This window comes from Phalangium opilio, unplaced genomic scaffold (assembly GCF_054372755.1).
Source record: "Phalangium opilio isolate 3A_F unplaced genomic scaffold, DU_Popi_V2 ptg000101l_1, whole genome shotgun sequence".
Lineage (NCBI taxonomy): Eukaryota > Metazoa > Arthropoda > Arachnida > Opiliones > Phalangiidae > Phalangium > Phalangium opilio.
This window is the reverse complement of record NW_028324204.1, coordinates 3,134,196-3,146,540: the sequence shown is the minus strand read 5'-3', so window position 1 is coordinate 3,146,540 and position 12,345 is coordinate 3,134,196. Positions and strand designations below refer to the sequence as shown.

Below are 12,345 nucleotides of genomic sequence, written 5' to 3'. Positions count from 1 at the left end.
GGTTAGCGCGATATTGGAAAGGTCCGCATAAATCTCAGCGAGAACAACCATTGTCATGACAAAGGTGAAATTACAAATGTTATGATCCCTCCCAGGGGAGGCGACCAAGGACCAAAAGTGCTCCGGTGGGTGGCGGTGGCCTTTCCATCGGAAAAGGCAGTCATTAATAAGGGTCAAAACGGACGTGACGTAAGGGCAAAAATAGTACATATGGAGAAACGAACCGGGCGCGGGGCAGAACGGGCAAAAACGGTTGTCCATGGAAAGGACAATGTGAGAGAGACGCGTGGGATGAGGGAGAGAACCATGTAGGGCTCTCCAACGGACACAAAGTTCCGCTCTACTGTTTAATGGGGAGAGTTGACGACCATTCCACCACTGAAGAGACGGAATGAGGGCGGTATTCGGGGGAGTGACTGGTGTTATGGGAGTGAAACGGTTCGAGACCACTAATGTATACAGCGCAGAGGTTGGTAAGGAATTCGAAATCATAAGCTTTCACTCAGAATAACCGAAACGATACGCGGAATAGAGGCTCAACCCACCATCAGGGGTAAACTGAGCAGTGGGATTGAGGCCCCTAGCTGTAAAAACGGCAGGGAAGGAGTGGATGCACGAACTGATTACCTGGCGGACAGATGCAATGAGCGGTCGAGAAGGGGGCGACCAAAGAGCAAAGCACCTTGTGGGCGCCACCGTCCTCGGTCGTTCAAAAGGTCCCCCAGAACGCGCACACGAATGCTCGCGAGGCAACCAAACAAATCTGGGGTGAGGCGGTGACCGTTGACGGTAGTGATAAACGGTGAGGAAACTAACGGAAGTCCTAGAAATGCATCTCTAGAGGAGAGTAACGGGGAGACCTTAGGGTTTATCTTATACCTGGAGTGGATTGCGCTTGCGTAGAACGGTATTCGGGTGTTAGTGTAATATTTATCAAGTAAACAACGCGAAATGTGGGGAATCTGTGGGAAGAATTGCCTGAAAAGCGCGTGAGATAAAGGATTTTGGTGCAAAACTAATAGTCGGTATATCGAAACCGCCCGAAAAGCGTCAATTTTGCTTTGAACATGGACGAGACCAAGCCCGCCATGACAACGGAGAGGGTAAAGCGACCGGGACGGCACCCAGCGAGTTCCTGACCATAGAAAATTAACTAAGCTAGATTGCCAACTCGCAACAACGGTATTGGGGGGATGGAGTACCTTAAGGCGATGCCACAAAACAGAGGCCGCTAACTGGTTAGCCAGCAAAACCCTACCAGTGATAGAACATAGATGGCGAAACCGTTGCCATCTGCCGAGCACACCCGCCAGACGGGCTGAAAGGTCAGGCCAATTACGGTTTAAGAAGTTGTTGGAATTACCCAGGTAAACCCCGAGAAATTTGGCACCATCATTCCGGGATGGGATCGGTAAATGTAAGGTGGGGGGGTTTACACCAGGCCCCGCACCAGAGAATAAACGACTTGTCGTAATTAACCCGAGCCCCCGAAACACGGGAGTACAAGGCGAGGCACCGATCAAGGATTGTAAAATCCTGTTCATAACGGAGTAATGACGTAAGGTCATCGGCGAAGGCGGCTGTAACTACAGAATAGTGAGCAGGGACGTGGGGACGAGGGATATTACGGCGGATTAAATTTAGAAGGGGTTCCATGCATAACACGAAAAGTAAACCGGATAGTGGGCACCCTTGCCGAATGCCACGGGCAAAGGGGATATTACTGGTAAGGGTGTTGTTAACTTTGACCCGGAAGTGAGAATCACAATATAAGATTCGTATAAGCCGTAAAAATTCCGAAGGAAACCCATAACGTGACAGAATGGTGAACAAATACTCGTGACCAACCAGATCGAAAGCCTTGCGAAAGTCAATGCTGACGAGAGCCAGAGGCTCATCGCCCGCATTGGCCAGGGCAATGCCATCGCGAAGGATGGTCAGGGTATCATAGATCGTTCTGCCAGGGATAGAGTAGGTTTGGTCCTCGTGGACAAGATCGCCGACGACCTCGTTTAATCGGGAAGCTAAAACTCGGGCAAAAATTTTATAATCGGCATTTGTAAGCGACACAGGGCGCCAATTCGCGAGATCCAGCAGGTTCCCGGCCTTGGGGAGCAGGGAGACCACCGAATCAGCGAAGCGACCCCAGTAGTCAGGATGTTGAGTAAGTTCGCGGAAGACCGAAAGTAGGATCTCTCCCAACAACGGCCAAAAGGTCAGATAAAATTCTACGGGGATGCCGTCACGACCGCTGGCCTTCCCGCGAGACAAACGCTTAAGAGCGGAGGTGACCTCGATCATGGATAATTCTTCCTTAAAAATATCAGCCTTCGCAGGCGGTAAAACGGGGATGCCATCAGTTAATTCAGAGAACGCCTGATGGTCAAAATTGGTGGTCGGAGGAGAATATAAATTACCATAAAACTGAATGACAGTATCACGTATAGACTCGGGATCCTCCAACAATACGCCAGAAGGATCATAAAGGCCCGACATAACTGTAGCCGAAACGGCTCGTTTCTCCATACGGTAAAATTCTCGCGAGGGCGTATCGACGGATCGGAAGTGGGATGCGCGGGCATGCAAAAGGGAGGCGGCGGATTGCTGCATCAAAAACGCGTTGAGGCGTTCATTATGGACCCGTCTCTCCAATGAGTCGGGATCAGAGGTGGCCACTAACGATTCTAAACCTAAAAGTTCCTGGTTATCAGATACCTTCTTACAGTGCCAAAAGAGAACGCTAAAACGCTTGATCTCAGGCTTAACGACGTTGAACCACCACGGCACCACAGGGAGCCGCGGAGGTTTGACATCAATCAGAGACTGGAGATGGCCACGCATAGCGTCGACAAAGGATAATTCATTTAAGGCATTAAAAGGAAGCCTCCAGAAGGGAGGGGAGCGCGGTACAAATATCGGTTCAAAAAAATCACAAAAAACTGCATCATGATCCGAGAAGAAACTCGGAATATGACGGACGGCTTTGAGTTTCAGGGGAGCGCGGATATATACGCGATCAAGACGGGCCGAAATAAGTTTGCCATGGTTTCGCGCGCGCCACGTGTAGCTCGGCGTCGAAGGGTGAAGCGTCGTATACGCGTCAAATAAGTTAAAGTTCTGCACTAGAGCACGCAGGGCACCGCTTAAAGTTTTTACGATCAGAATCCGGGTGCAGGCAACAGTTGAAGTCGCCAGCTAGGACAACGGTGTCCTCAGGATCAGTGGATTGTAAAATGTCGCGCACAAACGCGATAGTGTCAAGCGCTGAGGCGTCACTACTGGCGGAGAGGTATACATTGAATAAATGGACGGGGGTCGGCGACGCAAATGTAGAAGCGGGTAATTTTAAGTACAGCGCATGGCCGTCGAACGATTTCGTGTCCAAAACTTTATTTTTGAGGGCAGGGGTCAAGGCCACAGCAACCCCAGAGCCCCGAGGGGAAGTGCCGGTAGCGTGAAAAAAAATATAGTTCCATGTGGTCCAAATATACGACCGGGAGAAGGCGTCAGAGACGTTAGTTTCTTGTAAACAAACGCTGAAGGTTGAAAACGAGTGATAAAATCACGGGTTCGAATGGCAGTGATGTCCGTGCCAACACCGCGCACATTAAAACTGAGGAGCGAATAAATCATAAAAAGGAAACTAATTTGAAACGGTTCCCTCGGGAACCGTGGTCGTGGACACAAGACGCTTAATTGCGCCTGAGAGTCGGTAATACGCGTTCCGAGTGTTTTTACGCAACGACTCCGACGCGATGGCTTTTATAGCAGGGTCAGTAAGACCCACCACTAAGACTTGACGAGCAAGTGATAGTAGGGAGGGGTCGTCGGTGGCATTGCGTTTGCAAATTTGGTGAACGACGTCACTAGGGGCATTGAGAGATTCATTAATGAATGACACAACGGCATCAAAGGGGTAAATGGCCGGGAATGGCCCTTTAGTGTCAGACCAAGTGTTCGCGGCTGGGTCGTACGAATAACGCGACTGAGACGCTTGACGCTGCTTCTTGGCGCGAGGTGCCGGACGGGAAGGAGCAGACATTGGTGCAATGTCTAATTTACGCTTGGCAAGACGCTTCTTGCGCTTACTAGTAACCGTCTTAACGGAGGGATCGTTATCAAAATCAGTGACCTCATCACCGTCGGTGCTGTAGTCAGAGTCATTTTCCAACGGAATGTTGGAAGCGGTGGTGGACGGTAAGTCCTCGGCGGTCGCGGAAGAAGACCCATCAGAAACGGGAATATCCATGGCGACAGGGTTGAGGGTAGGAGTAGGTACAGGCACAATGGCGGGGGTCGGTATCGAGGTCGAAGTTGAGGCAGAAGAGGTCGTCGTTGCCGTCACCGAAGTAGCGGACACGGTAGTCGAAGTCGTCGTCGTGGAAGACGCAGGCGACGTAGAAGGAGTGTTAATTTTTGAAGGGCAATTTCGGTTTATGTGTCCAGTGACACCACAAACGTTACATCGCACAGGCTGGTTCACGCCAATCGTGTGACGCACGTTATTTACAAAGATCGTTAGGTAAGGTGGTAATTGTCGGAACGCGTCATCAGAAGCAAACAAAACGGTAGCTTCACGGCGCGCACAACGAATATGCCGGAAATCAGGGAGCGTTACCGCAGCAGTGAGGCTGCGGACCTTACCCTGAACGGTGCCATAATTGGAGAGGACGGAACGAATATGGTCATCAGAGACCGCTGGTGACACACCGGAAAGCGTGACCTTCTTGGGGGCAACCCCAAGAGGGAAACACTCCAACTGAGCGTTACGAAAGGGTAGGCCGTCGGCAATAAATTGAAGGGCCCAAGATTTGTCCGAAAAATAGACAAAAACGTGGCCGTTTTCACGGTAGACGTCGGTAACATTTTTGGCAGGTACGATGGAGGTAATCGCAACGAGGAAATCCTCGATTGTAGCTCGGTATTGAGAAGCACGGAAAGAGATACCCCTTTCCGAACTGTCATCCTTTACGTTGAAAGAGAACGTATGCGGAGGTAGAGAGGAGGTCTTCGATGAACCCGTGAGAGAGGCCGAAGCTACGGTAGCCCAGGAAGAGCCGGCGGGGACTCCCGGGAGAGATACTGATGCGACGGCAGCAGCAGAAGAGCCGGCGAGCGGGGCGACGGGGACTCCCGAGAGAGAGACCGACGCGACGGGAGCGGCAGCAGAGCCGGCGGGCGAGGCGGCGGCGATGCCTGAGAGAGGCGGAGAGGCAACGTTAGGCATCGAAGCGCAGCGTGGTAGGGAAGCCGAGGCTTGAGTAGCCGAGTTTTCCGGCGAGGTCGAAAGAACGAGCGTGCCATCCATGGCCGCCATGAAATAAAATTCCGGCCGCGTGGGAGGCCAAGGCCCAAAGGGCACCGAACCGACTAAATCACTTAAAAAGCGATAAAAACCGGCCAAATAAAGTCAAAAAAGGCAAAATACCTTTCGAGCAGTGCTTTAAAAAACCAGTTGCGTAAAAAACCGCACATAAAACGAACTAAAAACGATCGAAAAAGCCGCAAAAAAGCGCACTTAAAAAACACTCACTCACACTCAAAAATGAGAGAGAGAGAGAGGAAGAGAGAGAGAGAGAGGAAGAGAGAGGAGGAGAGAGGGGAAGAGAGAGGAGGAGAGAGAGGAGGAGGAGAGAGAGAGAGGAGGGGAGAGAGAGAGGAGAGAGGAGAGAGAGGGGAGAGAGAGAGGAGAGAGGAGAGAGAGAGGAGAGAGGAGAGTTTTTTTGTTTTTCAAAAGGAACGTTTATTAACAAATGATGAAATTTTAAGTTACAAATAATGGGCACAAATGATGAAATTTTAAGTTACAATTAATGACGTACAAATGTTCTTAGTTACAACTAATCAGGTACAAATTGAAATTCTTATTAACAAAATAATCAGGGATAAAAAACGTTAATCTTAGGAACAATCAGGTACAAATTGAAATTCTTATTAACAATTAAACAGGTAGAAATGACGTTAGTCTTAGGAACAATCAGGTACAAATTAGGAAGTTTATAGTACCATTTAGGTACAAATTAGGGAATGTGTAGTCACAATAAGAAATGAGGAACTATATACATAAAAATAATGTAACAATGGTCGAAAGTAAAAATCAAGTAAACTATACTGGTTCCCTACCAACCCGCCAACGGTGAAAGAACCTTTCAAGGAGGGTGGGGGTCGTGTCTCGTGAACGCTCCACCCGAAAACGAGCAGCAACGCGATTAAAAATTAGTTTAGTGGTGGAAGTCACTTGGGTCATGAACCCATCGGCCATCAGAGACAAAGATTCAACTGACTTGTAAAGGTCAGCGAGGACGACTAAGAAGATGGTAAACGTAAAGTTGCATAAATTGTGTTTCGGGTTAGGGGGGCAACTAGGCTCCAGGAATCTGCGTGCGAGTGTGTGTGGCCAACCCATCGCTCAAAGCGGCGGATGACTTGGTCAAAAACAGCATCAACGAAGGGGCAGTCAAAATAACAGTGGGCAAAGGTCCCGAGGGCCAGGCAAAACGGACAAGCGGACGAGTCCAGGCTTTCGACGATGTGGGAAAGTCGGGCTGGGGCCGGTAAGGAGGCATGGAGGGCGCGCCATCGGATACAAAGCTCCGCGCGGGTGCTCAAGGGGGAAAGCTTCGAGGCTAACCACCACCAGGTAGATGGGGTCAGGTCTGTGGACGGTGGGGCAAAAGGCGATTGTGGCGGAAAGCGGCTACGAATAACAGAATCGTTATCTTAGTTGGTGGGGACTCGGAAAGTCTATAACGGCGTGAATGGCCAGCGATTACCTGTTCGGTGACGATACATAGACCTCCACCGAGACTAAAGGAAAAAGCGGGGTTAAGGCCACGGTCCGTAAAACAACCGGGAAATGTGTGGATTAAGGCGTTAATCGTTAGGCGGTGCTGGGAGATAACTAATCGGGAAACAGGGCGGTCACGGAAGAGAGATCCTTGGGGAATCCAACGACCGCGACCATCGAGGAGGTGACCAAGAGAGGTGACGCCGAGGGAGTGAAGTCCGCCGACGGTAGCGTGGGTAAGGGCCAGCCCCGTGACGGTGCGTAAAAATGGGGAATTTACAATCGGAATACCTAGGATCGCTTCTTTAGAAGAGAAACCGGCCTCAATTTTCATGGGGAGATGGAACCATGCGTTTAACGCTTCAGAATAAAAAGGTATGGCGGAATTTGCGCTAGAAGTATCGATAAGGGCCCGTGTCATCGAAGGAAACCGGGGGAGGTGGTGTGTAAAAATAGAGTGGACGTGATTCGGCGGGGATTGCGTTAAGAATCGGGATGAGAGGAGAGAGAAGAGAGAGAAGAGAGAGAAGAGAGAGGAGAGAGAGGAGAGAGAGGAAGAGAGAGGAAGAGAGGAAGAGAGAGGAAGAGAGGAAGAGAGAGAGAGGAGGAGAGAGAGAAAGAGGGAGAGAGGAAGAGAGAGAGGAAGAGAGAGGAGAGAGGAAGAGAGAGAGGAGAGAGGAGGAGAGAGAGAGGAGGAGAGCGAGAGGAGGAGAGAGAGAGGAGGAGAGAGAGGAGGAGAGAGAGAGGAGGAGAGAGAGAGGAGGAGAGAGAGAGGAGGAGAGAGAGAGGAGGAGAGAGAGGAGGAGAGAGAGGAGGAGAGAGAGGAAGAGAGAGAGGAAGAGAGAGAGAGGAAGAGAGAGAGAAAGAGAGAGAAAGAGAGAGCGTTTTTTGGTTTGTAAATTGGCTTTATTTAGCGTCACAAGAGTATTCGTACAGAGTAAAATATCAAAGAATAATTAGCAAATCAAATTAAACAAGTGTATCAGAACATAGTAGAAAGTTAAATATCAAATAGTAATTATCAAATCAAATTAAACAAGTATATCAGAACATAGTTGAAAGTTAAAATATCAAATAGTAATTATCAAATCAAATTAAACAAGTGTATCAGAACATAGTAAAAAGGCAAAACAAAGAAACATAAACCATATCGAAATATTAAAACAATGAAAAAAAAACCGCTACACAAGAGTATCAGAATCAAATCATAAACCAAAAAAAGAATAACACTATAAGGGTTGTATGCCCCATTTTTTGTTAAAAGAATTAATATGATCAGAACTTTGTAAAAGAGCATAACTGCGCCGAGCCCGGTAGCGAGCAATTACACGTAATTTACAAGAATAAATTTTTTGGGCAATAAAGGCCCCAAAACCCGGTGAGAGAAAGTCAATATTGCTCATGATGAGAAACATGTCTCTTAAAACAACTTTACCTATTTGAAAAACTAGGTTACAAAAGTTATGATTGCCATGGGAGCATACTAAATTAATCAAAACGTCTTGGATTTAACCAAGACCTAAAAAGTATCGATAAGAAGAGAGTTAAGCAAGTGACTGAAGGCCCAGATATTAAAAGTTTTTTCTAAATTAAGACTTACATGCTTAAGATGCTGTTCGGACAGTGGGACTAAGGACGATCTTCCTCGTAGAGCTTAACATGGCGGGTGGGTAAAAAAGGAGAGGGCGTCGGACAGCCCCTTTAAGAAACTTATGTTCCATCACCCTATTCCATTGAATGAACTTAATTTACTGGTAGTCAATTTATACCCTCTCAATAATTTTAAAAATTTACTTATCTCGGGTTTTCGAGCACAATTCCATTCCCCGTTTACATTTTATAACCACATTTATCATTTTTAGGAGAGTACGTGCATGGATAAAGAATGCGCGTGAGGAAATTGGTTTTCACTCTACAGGATAGGCAACTCCCTATCTCGAACGAGAGCCTATTCTGTATATACTCTGTTACAACATGGGTTGTCAGCACGCGTAAAGCTAGGTCTCTATGTAATCTAGCCTTGCGCGTGCTGACAAGAGACAAAAAACTTCAGGATATTTTAAACGTTTTTAAATCCTGAAGATCCTGAAGTTTTTTGTCTCTTGACAGCACGTACAAAGCTACGTTACATAGAGACCTAGGTTTACTCGTGCTGACAACCGATGTTGTAACAGAGTATATACAGAATAAGCTGTCGTTCGAGATAGGTAGTTGCCTATCCAATAGCGTGAAAACTATTTTCCTCACGCGCATTCTTTATCCATTGTACGTGTATGACATTGTGTCGTTAATAGGTTGCTAACATATCCGCGTTCATGGCCTGAACGATTTATAGTGAAACCTATTGTTTTTGTGCAAATTTCAACAATGGCGGCAAATTCAATAGGGAAGTTATGATTTTTAGTCTTGGTTAAACTGAATATATGTAAGAGGGAAAGACACGGGGAAAATAGTTTGCCTTCCATCTTGGTCGATGGAAAGATCATAAAAAGAGTAGAGACGTCGAGGGGTCAACCCCCTGTATATCCCGAAACTGAGGAAGGATTGGCATGTCTCATTTTTAAGTAGAAAGGGTCTATAGCAGCGCTACGACAGACAAGGGTCACACGGTTCTATGCTTGGCCCATGGCGTCTCTATCATTTCTATGGTTCGCAAGCAGTAGGGGGTGCATACTATTCGAGTTTTTTTAAGGGTGTGAGAGTGTTAGCTGGACTCAGCGCGGTCGTAGGCTGAAAATTCTGACTTGGCTATTTTGCAATATAGCCTGCGTTCACCGAGTCGCGTGATCTAGGAGGCTGTGACTCGACTCTGCTACTTAGTCTGTAAATATTCAGGAACAAGGTTAATGAAGGTATTAACGGTTTTTAAAGGAATATGGGATTTATCAGGGATAGCCCTGCATTTATATACTTGTCGCTGCTTATCTTATCTTCCTATATAAATGTAGTATTTCTAGTAGCCGCAGAGACTTCTGGTGGCACTCTGTATGCATTTGGTAGAATACTTTTATAGAAATTGAAATAGTAAAAAATATTTATAAAATAAAATTTGGTCGAATTATTTCGTAGTTGTCCTATTTCAAGCCGAGGAATGTTCTCAAAAACAATTACTATTTGGTGACGAATACCTTAAAAAGTACGTTCACACGGAATTTTGGATCAGCTTAACGCGTAATTGAGTGGGCTATTGCCTTGGTGACGAGGCCAGCGAAAGAAGGCATGACGCATTGACGCCGCATGAGAGTGGCACAAGGCGTACTTCTAGCCAGGACGATGTATACAACCAGTGTGGGAATTAAGGCGGTGGCACAGGGCAAATGACCAGTTTAAAAAATGCCTGGACCAGTTTAAAAATTAAATCGGAGGGGGGTCAGTGGTCCACGGGACCACTAAGAAAATTCAAGGGTAACCAGAGTCCAGACATTATCTCAGCTATTTTAATTACCCACTTCTTTAGTTTAGCAGACGACGCGCCCTGGTAAATGGTCATGGACCAGTTTATTTATTCCAGGCCAGGGGGGTCGCTGGCCCAATGTCCAGTTTTAAAAAAAGTCCTTATTTCCCACCCTGTAACAACGCATCCTCCTTGCTCGTATCGGGCATAGCAGAGGCTAAAGCAGACCACGACTAAATCGTTTTGTCATTGTTACGTGTTATCATAGAGATACGCGTGTTATGGTATTTTTCATCACGATATCCCCTAAAAATGATAAATGTGGTTATAAAATGTAAACGGGGAATGGAATTGTGCTCGAAAACCCGAGATAAGTAAATTTTTCAAATTATTGAGAGGGAATAAATTGACTACCAGTAAATTAAGTTTATTCAATGGAATAGGGTGATGGAACATAAGTTTCTTAAAGGGGCTGTCCGACGCCCTCTCCTTTTTTACCCACCCGCCATGTTAAGCTCTACGAGGAAGATCGTCCTTAGTCCCACTGTCCGAACAGCATCTTAAGCATGTAAGTCTTAATTTAAAAAAAAACTTTTAATAGCTGGGCCTTCAGTCACTTGCTTAACTCTCTTCTTATCGATACTTTTTAGGTCTTGTTTAAATCCAAGACGTTTTGATTAATATCTGTGACTTCGGTCTTAATTTTTATTAATTTTGTGTAGACACGTTGGTGATTTTATATTGATTATTTCAACGCTTATTTCTGCATGCCGTAGAATAGGGAGCTAACAGTTCTGACCCTGAAACGTCACACCCTTCTATCTCTTACTGGAGTTTCATCCCCCCTAACGGTTGGAAACAGTATTCTACGCGCAAAAATGCCGACCAGATAGGGGCTGCGTGACATCAGACTATCTCTTCCCCCTAGCCAGTTGTTAGCTCCGTATAGGAAGTAGTTCATCATTCAATAGAAAATTGTTGAGAGATCGGAGCTATGGGAACGTCACATAAATATTTTTAGTCTAAATTGTATGACCAAAGCTGACAAAGATTGTAGTATCACACTATAGAGAGCTTTCAGATGGGATAGTAGTACGTCACACCCTCCCAAGTCTTACCGCGGTTCTGGTAGCCATATTGGGTGGTCTCAGCTTCATCCCTGCTTTAAACCCACCAATATGGCAGCGTAAATTACGTCACGAGACTCGGCTCCTCCTCCAACTGAAAGCTCTCTATTTCAGGTGGACCAAGACCAGATGCTCTATTACAAATTTTTGAGCCCCATTTCCAATGTCATTGTTTTAACAAGATCTTATTCAAAATGTATAATTTCTTTTAACCTTGATAGGAAATGAAACATATAGAATATGCCATCTTTAGTGGCGCTCTAACTTTAACCTAGTTTAAAGAACTAAGATAGTATTTTTTTGTCGAAAATGGCATTAAATTAGTAAACTAGCAATACTTTAGCAATATTTCGGGGTGAAAACAAATCCAATTTTGCAATATTTTGGGAAAGATGTCAATTCGATAATAATAAGAAATACAATAACAGGCACACATTTAGTTTTAATGTTATTAGCTCCGCCCTTAAGTACCATTCTAATTGGATTCAGCCTTTGGGAAATTAAAGTTGGTGTTTAAAAGATTTGCCAGAATGCTAGGAGGTCAGGCAATGGAAGTATGCTTTGATTTATCATTAAATATAGGAAATAACAGGATTAAATTATTATTTACTTGTAATCATGAAATTAATGTTATTTTATGCCCTGTAAACTATTTTATTTTTAATAAATAAAGTTAAATGACAGTTACGGTAAATTATTGATGACAAAATTTAGGGTTAATAATATTATTTCATATAATAGTTAAAATACAAATAGGAATGTTTTTCAGTAATGCCTGTTTAAAAATTACTTTCAAGTACTAAATTGCATTAAGAATGTTTTTGTTTGACTATTTTCAAGTTTTTAAACACGCATGATTATGATATTGGAAGGCGCAAAATATTTATTTAAATAAACATTTGGTTTGATACTTGCCACGTTTATTTACAGCATGTAATTTGGGCTTAATTTCCCTAGTGGTTATTTAATTATGGTATTCATTATAAATTTATTCCAGTCAATAAAAATATTGTTTTTTACGTTTAAAGGTAAAAGTT

At 45.2% G+C, this 12,345-nt stretch overlaps 1 long non-coding RNA gene across 1 annotated transcript; it reads left to right on the top strand.

Annotated features, from left to right (window-relative positions):
• The first annotated feature begins 10,394 nt into the window (after positions 1–10,394).
• On the top strand, positions 10,395–11,156 carry LOC149630965 (uncharacterized). The gene is made up of 2 exons (XR_016374010.1): positions 10,395–10,749; positions 10,958–11,156. It is a non-coding gene; the product is annotated as an uncharacterized LOC149630965 (long non-coding RNA).
• Positions 11,157–12,345: the final 1,189 nt, after the last annotated feature.